The sequence below is a fragment of the Peromyscus eremicus genome, chromosome X, assembly GCF_949786415.1.
Source record: "Peromyscus eremicus chromosome X, PerEre_H2_v1, whole genome shotgun sequence".
NCBI lineage: Eukaryota > Metazoa > Chordata > Mammalia > Rodentia > Cricetidae > Peromyscus > Peromyscus eremicus.
The window spans coordinates 66,165,980-66,177,255 of record NC_081439.1 but is presented as its reverse complement, the minus strand read 5'-3'; positions in this window follow the sequence as shown (position 1 = coordinate 66,177,255).

Genomic DNA, 11,276 nt, shown 5'->3' with positions numbered 1-11,276 from the left:
TTGTCCTCAGGCTTGTTTGCCATTTATACATCTTATTTGATGTGTCTGTTTGATGAAGTGTATGTAAAAGCTTTTAGTTCATTTGAGCTAGGTTTTTTCATTATTGAATTTCTGGATACTTTGTTTACTTATGGCTTTTATCAGATATGTCTTTTGAAAATATTTTCTCCCAGTCTGTGGACTGAGTCTTCATTTTTGTCAATATCTTTTACAGAACAGAAATTTTCTAGTCTATCAATTCTGTCTTTAGTGGACTATGCCTTTGATATTATATCTAAAAATAATTCCAAATCCAAGGTCATCTATATTTTTTACTCTGCTATATTCTAGAAGCTTCATAGCTTTGTATTATACATTTAGGTGTGTAATATCTTTTGAAATACATTTTTGATGTATATAAAATATTAGTCTACATTTTTGTTTTGCACGTGGTTGGATATCAAGTTGCTTAAGCACCATTTGTTGAATATATAATATTTGCCACAGATCATTTCCTTTTGTTACAATTTGAGTAAGGAATATGCCCTGTAGGGAACTTTGTTGAAGTTTGGTCTCCAGCAAGCAGTACCATTTTGAGAGACGGTAGAAATTTTCTCTGATGAGGCCTAAATGGAAGAAGCAGATCATTTAAGGGCATGATACCATTTTGATTCTTAGTCACCATGAAGGAATACTTTTCTTTATCCATATGTTTCTCTTCCTACCAGGATGTTCTATCTTACTATATACCCAAGAGCAATGGAACATGCCAAACATGGACTGAACCCTCTAAAACCCTGACCCAAATTGTCTATGTCAAGTTGGGTCTTGTTGTTTTGTTTTGTCAGAGTAATGAAAAGGTGACTAACTAATCTACCATTGAACCTGTGACAAAATTCAGTTGATTATATTCATAGTGTCCACTTCTGGACTCTTGGTTATACTCATTAATCTATTTATTTGTACTTTCACCAATGCCCCATTATTGAGATTAGTGTGTCTTTATACTAAGTCAAAATGCTAGATATTATAGTAATCCAGATTTGTTCATCTCTTTTAAAATTATACCAGCTATCCTGTCTTTTCATGTAAATTTGGATTCATTTTGTTAATAGCCAGAAAATAATCTGTTAGGATTTTTGACTAGGATTTTTTTGATGTTACACATCAAATTAGGAATATGCTGACATCTTGAAAACATTTCATCTTTCTATCTATGGGATGAAATTTCTCTCCATTTCTTTAGTTATTGTAATTTATTTTATCAGAAGTTTGTGATTTTTCTCATGAAGATTTTATATATTTTTAATTAATACATAATTACTTCATTTCGGTGTAAAAATATAAATTAGTATTTATTTATAAAAATAGTATTTTTAATTTCAACTATTAATTTCTTTTATATAGTAAAGTGATTAACACTAATACATACACAGTCACAGACATACACACACACATACACACACACACATATACGTACATATACAATGTATACCTACACACATGTACATATGTGTATACATTTTCCTATAAACATTTATTAATTTAGGAACTTTTTTATTCCTTGAGAATTTCATACTTGAATACAATCAAATATGATCATATTTACCCCTCAATTTCTCCCTGTATCTCCTCCCATTTGTCCAACTCTTAACTTTTATCAAGTCCATTTAGTGCTGCCCAGTGGTGACCCCACCACCTCACAGCAGTTATCAACTGCCAATATCTCCGACTGGAGCCTGTAGACTGTCTACCTTATCTACGCTGAAATGTTTTCTCTCTTGGTCCTGTGCTGGTCTTGTACAGTTAACCACAGTTGCTGTGAGTTCCTTGGTATGATAACCCCTGGAATATAGCATTTCACAGCACTTCTCCTATTCTTTGGATATTACATCCCTTCTGCATCCTTTACTGCAATGTTCCTGAGTCTTATATTTGGGAGGGGGTGAATGGGGGAGTGATAAGGACATCCTGTTTCAGGCTGAGCACTAACAGTCACTTCTCAGCACTCTGTCTATCTACGAGTCTTAGCATTGACTTTTTTTTTAAAGATTTATTAATTATGTATACAGTATTCTGTCTGCATATACACCTGCAGGCCAGAAGAGGGTGCCAGATCTCATTACAGATGGTTGTGAGCCACCAGTGGCTGCTGGGAATTGAACTCAGGACCTCTGGAAGAACAACCAGTGCTCTTAACCACTGAGCCATCTCTCCAGCCCTAGCATTGACTTTTGATGACTGCAAAAAGAAGCTTCTCTGACCAAGGATAAGAATAAGGCAGTTTGGCAACATGACCAGTTGGCAAAATAATAATAGTAGGGCCAATGACCTCTCCAGCCATTGAGTTTGACTAGTTTAACAGTATGCGGCATGAATTTCTTCCAGTGAAGTGGTCTTCAAATCCAAGCAGAAAGAAGTTGTTTACCCCATAACAGTCATGCCACTTTTTTGCTAATACTGACCTGCCAGGTAGGAACCTGATTTTTCTTCTTTTTATTCATGTCCTTCCTACTAGATTAATTAGAACTTTCAGTAAAATATTGAAAAGCAACTGTGAGAGAAGACATCCTTGTGTTGTTCCTGATCTTTTGGTGAGTAAGTTTCCAATTTCTTATCAATGTATATTTATATAATACTGAATCCATTTCTTTTATGCACATTATATTTGTTATTACATGATTGAAGTTTCTTCATAGATATTGGTCTATGGTTTTCTTATCATTGTCTACTTTGGGTATTAAGATATTTTTGACCATATATAAATATAAATCAAGTACTTATAACAAGATAATAATTTATTAAGACTAAGTTCGACTTACCCCATATCTTTAAATTTAATTTAACATTTAGAAAGCAAGCAATAGTAGCTCAGGAGGTAACTCAACTGTATAACATGAGAATTTAAGTTCAATCTCCAGCACCCACATTAAAAAGTTGTGCTTGATGACAGGGGTTTGAAATCTCAGTGCTGCAGAAGCAGCGATAGGTGAATCTGTGAAGACCCATGTTCAGGCAGCCTAACATAATTGGCCAGCCCCAGGCCACTGAGTGTTCCTTTTAGAAAAACAAGGTAGATGCTGCTTGGGGAACAACACTCAGATTTCACTTCTTGCTTCTATATGTGCCTATTCACATGTAGAACACACACATTCATATGTAGAATATGGATCAAGTGCTATAATTCATAAATTGGTAAATTAAAGCAGGATTTGGTAAACCATAGCTTACTGTAAAAACTTGGACTGTTACATATTTTTACAATCACTTATTCTTATAGTGATAGTACCCAGAATATGCTAAGCATGCACTTTACCTCTTACTAGCTTGATTTCAATAAAATTTTATTAGAACAGAACCACAACCTGTTTCTATTTTTTAATGTATTACTCTGCATCTGAGTAGTAAACTTTGATCTTGGCTCTTCACATAAAAACAAATGTTGGATAAAAATTACATAATAATATTGGATTTCCAAGGTTAGCCCTCACATGTAATTAGCTTGGAAATTGGCAGTCTATTGTAGTAGCAAGAAAAAGTAAAACAAAACAAAAAAATAAACCTGCAAAGTCAGGAATTCTTTATAGATCTGTAAGGAAATTGAGGTTATAAGTGTAAGTTACTGAAAACTTGTGGGACAGATAGGTAGATGCAGAACATTGCAACTTACCAAAGCAAAAATCTATGAGAACAAATATCCATGAGAATAATTTCCAAAATGGAAAGTACACTATAATTGATGAGTTCTTATAGGCTGGCTTTATAAGTCTGAGAAATAAAACCTCCAAGAGGAATCAATTCTACATGCCACTGACAATAGTGTGAGTTTTACTACCTGAAAGTGTATCAAGTTCTCACACTGAATACCAGAGAATTTGGGGGAAATAGGAAAATGAACTACATAAAATTGTCAAAGAATTTATTTAACAGAGAATACAAAGTTGGCCTTCTGGTGAAACTATTTGACTAACCACGACTTAACCTGCTGTGGTTAAAATTAAAACCTAATTTTTCTGCAAGACAGGGAATATTCATCTCCAGATTATTGGACAGTATTGTACATAGCATAAAAAAACACTAAATAATGAGGTAAACAACGTGATCATTTTTATCTTTTTGATTGTGATTGTGTGTGCGTGCATGCATGTGCGTGTTTGTGCATGCGTGTGTGGGGGGACATATGTACCATGATGTGTGTAAGTCAAAGGATATCGTTTGTGAATTGTTTCTCTCCTATCACCCTGTGGAATTGAGGGATCAAACTCAGATTGTCAGGCCTGCTTTTAAGACCCCTTAACCACTGAGCCATTTTGCCAGCTCTAATCTGAGAATCTTTATTCAACACTTATACTGAATTCCAGAAATAGAAAAGAAAGAATGGAGCAGTAACAACATTGGAAAGGTAATGGTAGCATTCTTGAAGATGAATGAAGGCTTGACCTACTAAATCAATACACCCATTGAATTTGATGAAGTAAATTTTTTTAAAACCTTACTGAGTTCTAGGAATGGAGTTCAGTGGTAGAACATTCACCTAGCATGTAGAAGGCCCTGTCTTTGAGTCCCAGCACTGAAAAATTAATAAATACTCAAATATAGCATAGTGAAAGTACAGACAACTGACAAGACAGAAAAAAATCAAATTGATAACAAGAAAAGAATTACCTAGTGCAATTGATTATCTCTATAAGAACAAGGCAATGAAAAAAATGGCAATTACATCTTCAACATGCTTAAAGAAATTTACTGTTCATGTGAACTTCTAGTCCCAGGGAAAATGTCTTTCAAGGATGTTGGAGAGTTGTTTCACTTGTATACGCATATATTAAACCCTAATATTAGCAACTTGAAAAACTGTCTTTTTTTTTTAATCTCTTATAGTCTCTGTGTGATATCTAGACATGGCATCCTCATACTGTGCTGACATCACTACTGTAATACATCAAAAGAATACTGGAATATTAGGGAGGAAGAACATGATGGAACTAAGTAGATGGAAAAAATGAAATAGAAAATTATTACAATACAAATATATGTGAGTTGAGAAAAGAGAAATATAAACTACTTGAAATAAGTGAAAAGAATAGGTTGGTGTGTTTAAACACAAAATATGGCAGTAATTAAATGCACATATAGTAAACTTCCAGTTAGAAAGGTAGATTGCCTGAACTTTTTAAAAACCCAAGAAAATGTTTTTATATAAATAATATCCTAAATATGAGGGTAAAGTTTAAAAACAAACATTTGAAAAAAAATATTTCAGTGAAAAGCTTAATAGAATAAAAGCTGAAGATGTTAAATAGGGTGTCCTAGTGTTAATAGAGTCCTGATTTCATTTTACAGCCCAACAAAACGAGAAAGAAAGGTAAAATAAATGAAGTGGGTACAAACGTGTTAGTATAGGGCAGAACTGATTTGAACATAAAACGTATTATTGGAGGCATTGGGGATACAGTTAAATCAGTAAAGTTGTTGCGTTATAAGTGGGAGACCTGATTTTAACATTCAGAAGCCAGGTTTAAAAAAACACTAGGCATGCTGATGTGCCTTTGGAACCACAGCACCGAGGAGGTGACCATAAGAGGACACGGTAGGCTCACTGGCCAGATACTCCAAGCAAGTTTCAGGCTAATCACAGACTTTGTCTCAATAAATGAAATAAAATAGTAGATGGTACACCCAAAGAATGATTTTGAAGTTGTTCTTTGCTTTCTCCATGACAGCACACATATATGGAAGCAGATACTTATCCACATGTACATTGTCTTAGTTAGGGTTACTATTGCTGTGACAAAATCACCATGACCAAAAAGCAAGTTGGAGAAGAAAGAGTTTACTTGGCCTACACTTCCATATCACTCTTCTTCATCAAAGGAAATCAGGACAGGAACTCAAACAGGGCAGGAATCTGGGGTCAGAAGATGAAGCAGAGGCCATGGAGGGGTTCTGTTTACTGGCTTGCTTCCCAGGGCTTACTCAGACTGCTTTCTTGTAGAACCCAGGACCTCAAGCCCAGAAATGGTACCATCCACAAATGGCTGGGCCCTTCGACATCAGACACTAATTGAGAAAATGCTTTACAGCTGGATATTATGGAGCTATTTTCTCAATTGAGGTTCCCTCCTTTCAGATGACTCTAGCTTGCGTTAAGTAGATGTAATGTAGTGGTTAGTGCCCCGAGTCATAACTGTTCTAACTGATGAGAATAAGTGACTAGGAGTACTCAGCTATCAATGGAGAATCTATATTAACCCCCATCCACGGCTAGGGGAACACTGCAGAAGAGAGAACAGAAGTGCAAGAGCAGGAGATGAGGAAGAATGCTATGAAGTGCTCTCTTCTCAGCACGACATAGCTATTCCACACATGAACTCACAATCACTGTGTTTATGTCCACAATACCTCCACGCGATCAAGAGAGTTAAAGATTCCAGCATGGAGGGACTCCTGAAGAACTAATGGAATTTGATGACTCCTGAGAGAGGGGAATTCACTTTTCTTTGTGTAGGGGGCTGGGCATTGGTAGGTTACCCATACCTCAGTGGAGGACCTCACATACATGAGCAAATGTGTGGGTTATAATCAAAAGAAAAACTATGAATTTAGAAGGTACAGGAGATATGTGGGTGAGGTGGAGGGGGTTGGAAAGAAGGAATAAGGAATGGATGTGATGAAAATGTAGTGTTTAAATATAAAAATATATTAAAATATAAAAATATCCTTCAAAAGTAAATAAAATACATGAACCAAAAACTTATTAAGTACAAGCTAAAACTGACAAATGAAAAATTCTCAGGCATAATTCTGACACCTCTTTTGATAACAGACATGTGAGGAAGAAAAGAGCCCAGATATATATTGTTTGAATAATGCAAATAAGAAACATGGCTAATAAACAAACATAGAATAGTATACTCCCCCAAAGCCAAATACACATTTTCTTAAACAGCACATAGAATTCTAAATATTGGCTTTATATTAGATCATAAAGAAAGTATCAAGTTTTTAAAAATTAAAATCATTTACATCATGTTCTGTAACCACAATACTTTTAAGCTAGAAATCAATAGTAAAAAGTTAAACAAAAGTCCATATATTCCTGGAAATCAATAATCACATCTATAAATAACTGACATCAAAGAAAAGAGCATTTAAGAAGCAGACAATTTGGGATGTGTATGTAGCTTAATGGTAGAGTGCTTGCCTAGTATGTTCAAGGTCCTGGGTTTGGTCTCTATCACCCTCCATTCTCCTGAAAGTGGAAACAATATTTGAACTAAGTAATAAAAATATAATCCTCTATATATCACAACTTGGTTTATACCTCAAGTATTACTTACAGGGGTTTTTATGAGTCTTTAAGTATCAAAACATATCTCATATATAGGAAAACTCATCATTTACAGTGTGTAGTTTCAAAGTTTTTGACAAAATAGACTTTTATACCCATCGTCAGAGTTTTTAAAAACTGTATTCTGGACACAAGGCTTTAATCAGATAATCAGATATGCAATTTTGAAAATGGTTTCCACAGTCTTTGGCTTAGCTTTTTTTTGACTGTGTCTTTCAAAGAGGAAAATATTTTTAATATTGATGAAATCCATCTGATTATTTAAACAAACTTTGCTTTGGGTGTCCTATATAAGAAGTTTTTGTTCAACCCAATGTTATAAAAGTTTTTTCCTATATATCAATCTCTGAGTTATATGCTTTATGTATTAAATTTATGCTGATAATTCATTTTGAATTAATCTTTGTATAGATGTTTTTGTTTAAGTTCATCATTTATTACCTATGAAAACATAGTTATGATTGCCCACTGTTGAAAGGTATTGCCTTTCCCCCATTAAACTCTATTTGTAACTTTGCCAAAAATAAAAAACAGGAAGACTGACCTCATGGTGGGTGTATGTCTCACTGGTAGAGTGCTTATGGATTCAATCCCTAGAACCTGAAAAAATGACCATATTTGTTTTAATGTGTATATGAGCATTCTCTTCCAGTTCTACTATTGTGTGTTTTTACAGTTGGTCTTGCTATTAAATATCAGGTATACTAAAAGTTTGCAGGAAGGGTGCTGGATGTTTAATCGAGGGGTTTAAGTATGCTAAACATTCATTCTGACTCTGAACTACAATTTTCAAAATTGGCATGACTATTCTAAATACATTCTCTTTCATACAAATTTCAGAATGTGCTTTCAAATAAACTTGTTTTGACTTATACAGGAACTGATTTAAATTTATCTTATAAATATTAAATTTGTATTTAGTAAATATAAACCAACTTGAAGAAATAAGCATCTTAAGTATTCTGAATCTTCTAATTCACATATGATATCTTTCTTTTTAATATCTTTTGCTTCTGTTATCAACATTTTATAGTGTTAGCATAAATATTTTACACATATTTTGTTGGGATGTAAGAGTCGTATTTTAAGTGTTATTATTGAATAATTTCTATTTCCAGTTGTTCAATTATGATTATTTCTTGTTTTTCATCGACTTTCACACTACAATCAACACAGACAACTTTTGTGACATCAAAGGTGTAAAGATTTCATTCCACTAGCAATCAAGCAATCAATTTTGTAGTGGACACCAGCTGGGTGTTCTCTAATCCAATTTAATTCTGACACCACCTGGAGATGGTGTCAGATATTATTGGTCGAGGACTCAATCTATAAGACTGTTTCTTCCCACTTTTGATGCCAGTTACAAGCACCAGGCTATTTTTATCTGTACTTGTGACAGACCTGATATACAACTGGGATTTCCACAATACACTCTTTGGGCTCAATTAATTTTCTAAAGCATTTCATATAACAGGGAAACACACATTTATTATAAAGAGTATTGTAAAGTACACTGATAAAGATGTGAAATAGGACAGGTCTGAAAGAAAGGTCATGGAGCTTCCATATTGTCTCTATGTGCCATCCTCGAGGAACCTCCTCATGTTCCTGTAGGACAACATTTCTCATTGGGTCATGAGCCATTTGAGAGTCCGATGACCCTTTCACAGGGGTAGCATATCATATATCCTGCATATCAGATATTTACATTACAATTCATAACAGAAGCAAATTTACAGTTATGAAGTAGCAACAAAAATAATTTTATGGTTGGGGGTCACCACCACATGAGGAACTAACTCTATTAAAGGGTCCCAGAATTAGGAAGGATGAGAACCACTGCTCTAGCAGGAAACTCACCAAACTTGGCTTTTGGATTTTTTTGAGAGTACATTGCATAGATGTGATTGCTAAGAGACTTGTTGTGGTGTTGTTTGAATCTTAGAAGAATAAAAAAACCCGGTACCAGATATTGGGGTAAAAGCTGAAAGATCAGAGAAGCAGAGCAAGCAAGCCACAGCCACCACCGATTACCTTACCAACTCCACGAATCCTCTTACTGAAATCCTCTGAGTCTTCACCCAAAAGGATCTCAGCTGAACTGCCTTAGTTCCTGTTTCCTCATGCCTTATATACCTTTCTGTGTCCTGCCCCATTACTTCCTGGGATTAAAAATGTGCGTGCTTCCTAGTACTGGGATTAAAGGTGTATGCCACCACTGCCGGGCTCTGTTTCCAGTGTGGCCTTGAACTCACAGAGGTTCAGACGGATCTCTGCCTCCTGAGTGATAGGATTAAGGGTGTGTGCCACCACTGTCTGGCCTCTGTGTCTAATCTAGTAGCTGGCTCTGTCCTTTGCTCCTCAGGCAAGTTTATTATCATCACATTGGGGGAATATAGAAAAACCTCTCTGTAGCATTCATCTGCTTGGGTTAGGACAGCTAAATCTTTTATGGTCAGCTCCAAGAGGGAAAAATGGAGAAAGGATTGCACTTTCTATGATCCACCTTAGGGAGGAAGTTATAGACCAATAATTTTGGTCAAAACATGTCTTATGTCACAATGATAATATATGGAATCACTATTAACATTTGTAACTTCATTTTGTATATTGAAGTCTTTCAAATTAATTTATATAAGAAGGTTTTGTTGAATCCCTGAGATTTTGTACCTAGACAATAATTTTATATGTAAATATGGGTAGTTGAAAGCCATTTATTTTATTTTCATTTGTTTCATCATTCTATAGAATTTCAAGTATGATATTAGGTGGGAGTGGTCACAATAGACATCTTGCTCATTCTTTAGTGTAAAGTAAAACATTAAATCTTTCATCATTAGGTAGGCATGATGTCTACTCTAGATTTTTTTGAAGGCATAATTTATCAGAATGAGGAAGATCCTTTGTTTTCTTAGTTTACAGCATTTTTTTCAGACATTGACATAGGATTTTGACAAATATGTTAGTCTTCATTGAATAAGAAGAACATGTTCTTTATCATCAGTTTGCTAGTCACTGAATTACATTAATTTTGGAATGTTTAGTCAGTGTTCTATTTCTTATTGTCTTAGTTGCTTTTCTGTTGCTGTGAAGAGACATCATGATCAAGGCAATTTATATAAGAAAATATTTAATTTTGGAGCCTGCTTACAGTTTCAGAGGGTCAATCCATAACCATAATGGTGGGGATCATTGCAGAAGGCAGGCAGGCAAGCATGACACTGGAACAGTAGCTGAGAGCTTACTTACGATCCACAAATAACAGGCAGAAACAGAGAGAGACTGGGCCTGGTGTGGGCCTTTGAAATCTCAAAGCCCACCTCTAATTTTTTTCCCTCCTTTTTTGTTGATGGATTTGACTTGTGAGTTGTTCATCATTCTATAGACTTCTTGTATCATTTTTATGTGGTATTAATACTGGAATAATGTATTGGGGGATATTTGATCACACTGTGAACCCTGAGTTTGCATTTGCATTAATTAAATAAAATTAACCTTGAATCAGGAGGCTGAGTTAGCAACTAGTTAACAGTAATCATGGAGCATCAGAGAGCATCTGGAAGAGATAAGAGAGATGCACTGGAGGTAGTGGGGAGGGATTTGGAGGAACATGGCTTTGTTTGTTTCATGGAGCAGAAGGAAGCTCTCTTTAGGAGGCCAGCAAGGAGAGAAGGTTAGCTAGGTGCTGTGGGATGTTCTGTATGCTGTGAATGTATTGCTCTGATTGGTTGATAAATAAAACACTGATTGGCCAGTAGCCAGGCAGGAAGTATAGTGTAGGTGGGATAAAGAAAGAGGAGAATTCTGGGAACAGGAAGGCTGAGTCAGGAGACACTGCCAGATGCCACCACCATGAGAAGCAAGATGTAAGGTACCAGTAAGCCACAAGCCATGTGGCAACTTATAGATTAATAGAAATGGGTTAATTTAAGATATAAGAACT